This window comes from Trifolium pratense, linkage group LG6 (assembly GCF_020283565.1).
Source record: "Trifolium pratense cultivar HEN17-A07 linkage group LG6, ARS_RC_1.1, whole genome shotgun sequence".
NCBI lineage: Eukaryota > Viridiplantae > Streptophyta > Magnoliopsida > Fabales > Fabaceae > Trifolium > Trifolium pratense.
The window spans coordinates 12334614-12338479 of record NC_060064.1 but is presented as its reverse complement, the minus strand read 5'-3'; the positions used below and the strand labels follow the sequence as shown (position 1 = coordinate 12338479).

The 3866-nt window shown below is 31.4% G+C and overlaps 1 pseudogene; it reads left to right on the top strand.

The window, feature by feature from the left end:
- Positions 1 to 1325: 1325 nt before the first annotated feature.
- Positions 1326 to 2916, top strand: LOC123890569 (annotated as a pseudogene).
- Positions 2917 to 3866: the final 950 nt, after the last annotated feature.

Sequence of the window (3866 nt, the reverse complement as noted above, 5' to 3'; positions counted from 1 at the left end):
CAGTAATTTGATTTAGCAGTAATGATTTAACAGTGTTGTTACTATTTTGTTGTTTTTTAAGATAGTTTAGGGACTAAATTGAAGTATTTTTTATAGTTTAGGAACTACTAACAGTTACTTAACGGAAAAGTTAACTGAGGGACTAAATTGAAGGATGTGAATATAGTTTAGGGACCTTTTAGTTGGTTTTAATAGTTTAGGGACTAAATTGAAGGATGTGAATATAGTTTAGGGACCTTTTAGTTGATTTTAATAGTTTAGGGACTAAGTTGGTGAGAGAGTGATAGTTTAGGGACTAAATTGACTGATTACTCTTTTAGATTCAAGATATTAGGTTTGTCAATAATCATATACTCAGGGTGTGAACTTATTAAACAAAATACTATTGTTGAAGACAATCCACAAAGAATACTATATGCACCTATATAAATAAATAATATATATTTTATATTATAAGCTTGTATACACAAGCAAACCATAAAACCTAATTTGTTTTTCCTGATTTCCCTCCATTTTATCTTGCAATTTTTATTTAAAAATAATACAATTTTGTGTTGACTAGGATTTGAACCCACAACCCTTCAATGCAAAGCAATATTTCCAACCACTATGACAAGTATACCAATTATGATTAAAATTATGTGCAATAATTGATAAGCACCATCAATTTTAAAAGTATATCATATCAAAATTATTGTTGACTATATTATTCATCACGAAATATTTTTATGTCTTTCCTGATCAATGTTTTTTTTCTACCGGATCATAAATTTAGAGAATAATTATCATGTGAGATTTGAAAATTTATTATTACATGTGATTTGGAAAGTTATTATCAAACTTAATTCTGCTAAATCAATTTTGGCAAAATTACATTACCGGTTCTTTATCTTATTTTTTTGTAACAGTTTGGTCCTTTATCTTTTTTTTGGTAACAATTTGGTCCTTTATCTTTTTTTTGTAACACTTTGGTCTTTATCTTATTTATTTATAAAAAATAAAGGATCAAACTGTTACAAATAAAAAAAGATAAAAGACCAAACTGTTTAAAAAAAGGACTAAAGTGTTATAAATAAAAAAAATAAAGGACTAAAGTGTTACAAATAAAAGATAAAGGACCAAAGTGTTACAAAAAAAAGATAAAGGACCAAAGTGTTACAAATAAATAAGATAAAGGACTTGTGGTGTAATTTTGCCATCAATTTTTTTGCAATACAACCAAACACAACCATAGTCATGTAACTAATCACATTCATTATTTTGATTTTAACATTGCAGATTTAATATTAGCCGAATATTAGCCGATGATCAATTGATACAAGAGTTTAAAAGATTATCCTCCAATGCCTAGAGCAGACACATCATTAGTTCCTGATATACAAAATAGTTTAATACACGACGAATTGAATTATAACAGACAATCATTAGCTGAGAAACACGTTAGATTGATGTCAACTATGACTTCAGAGCAACGTAAAGTATATGACACAATCATGACAAGAGTTAACAAAAACAAACCTGGTGTGTTTTTTCTTTATGGTTATGGCGGTACATGGAAGACATTTATCTGGAGGGTTATGTCAGCCGCATTACGCTCAAAAGGTGAGATAGTTTTAATAGTTGCCTCAAGTGGGATCGCTACATGGCTTATATCTGGCGGTAGAACAACACATTCAAGGTTTTGTATTCCTCTAAATGTTGACGAGTTTTCAACATGTACCATAGTTCCTAAAAGCCTTTTGACGCTATTAATACAAAAAGCAAAACTCATTATATGGGATGAAGCACCAATGATGCACAAACACTATTTCGAAGTTGTTGATCGAACTTTAAAAGATATTATCAAGTCTGTTGATGAAAAAAATAAACACATTCCTTTCGGTGGAAAAGTTGTTGTTTTTAGCGGAGATTTTAGACAAATTCTACCAGTAATACCCAAAGGTACAAGACCAGAAGTTGTTCATGCTACTATTAATTCTTCAGCTCTTTGGAATTTTTGTGAAGTTTTAACATTGAGTAAAAACATGAGGCTTCTCGGTGGTGCTTCGAGTGTAGACGTTGAACAAAGAAGATTGTTTTCTGAATGAGTTTTGAGTGTTGACGATGGAGAAATTGGAGATGACAACGACGATGATTTAGAACTTGACATTCCATCAGATTTATTCATTCCAAATTTAGGTGATCCTCTTGCTTCTATCGTTGAAAACACCTATCCCCAACTTTTACAAAACATGAACGATATAACGTATTTCCAAAATATAGTTATACAAGCTCCTAAAGATTCAATAGTCGACACAATAAATGATTATATGTTGGGTTTAATTCCTGGTGAAGAAAAAACATATTTGAGTTATGATACTCCACTCACACAAAATGTAGACGGTCAAACAGTGGATGGTGTTCATACTTCCGAATTTTTGAACATGATTTCTATGTCTGAACTTCCAAATCACAAGTTGAGACTTAAAGTTGGAGTTCCAGTTATGCTATTAAGGAATTTGAATAAAAAATTAGGATTATGCAATGGAACAAGACTTATTATTACGAGATTGGGAAAACGTGCTCTTGAAGGAAAATTTATTTCAGGAAGTAATATTGGTGATCAGGTTTTCATACCTAGATTTTCTCTGACACCATCTGACGTGAGAATTCCTTTTAAATTTCAACGGAGACAATTTCCTATAATGATTACAATTTCCTATAATGATTTTTTTTGCGATGACTATTAATAAGAGTCGGAGACAATCTTTAAAGCATGTTGGGATATATCTTCCGTCGCCAGTGTTTTCACATAGTCAGTTGTATGTTGCAATTTCAAGAGTTACTTCTAGAAAAGGATTAAAAATATTGATCATCGATGACGACGTTGAAGATACGACCAAGACTTCGAATGTGGTCTATAAGGAAGTTTTCCGTAATATAACATAATTTTCTTTGTATGAATACTTATCCAAAATTATTTTTGAACTATCGTTTAATGTTACTCAACTTTTTTCATATACCTTACATTATTAGAATTATCATATCTTATTTAATCATTATATATCTTACAGCTAATCAGACCCGTGCACCGCACCAGTTGATGTTCTAGTTAGGTGTATATCAGGAGTAAAGAAATTAATATATTGTTTATTCAGGTGTATACACCTGATATATTAATTGTCTTCAACAATATATTAATTTTTGTCACATTTTTTTTAAGGAAACAACTTTAAGACAATTAAGGAAACAACTTTAAGACATTTAGAAACCAATTTCATCAACTGTCAACAACATGGAGCAATGAAGCTAATGTTAGTCTTGCCACATCCACAATTCTTCATCATGAACATCCATGCTTGAGTCAAACCGGTTTTTTCAATACAAAAACCGCTTCTCAGCCTTGGAGCGAATGTGGCGAAAATAACACCTACCTCCAAACCTACATCCAGTAGTGAAAAACTTCGTGCACAAATTTGTCCGAAAGTAAGGAGAGAGCCTCCTCCGCTCATCATTGGGACCGTGCGAAAATAGACAATCATCACCGTATATGCATTTCTTGGAGGCTAACTGTTATCACAGCAAATCATGCTTAGCTGTACACGGTTTCCATTCAAATCAAGATGGCAATGAATTTGTGATTAATAGGAGATATTTTCATTCAATAGGAATTGTTTGTAATTAAGTATCTTTGACCATTTTCCATTTACGTTTCATGCTTGCTTTGTAAATATAATTAGCATAGCCTTTGTACTTTTTCTACAAAAATATATGAATATACATTAAAATTCAAACTCCATTTTTACATGGTATCAGCCTACCACCGATCCTTCATTCTTTAATCACTCATGGCTGCCAACATCATTCCAAATCAAGCCAACAACATT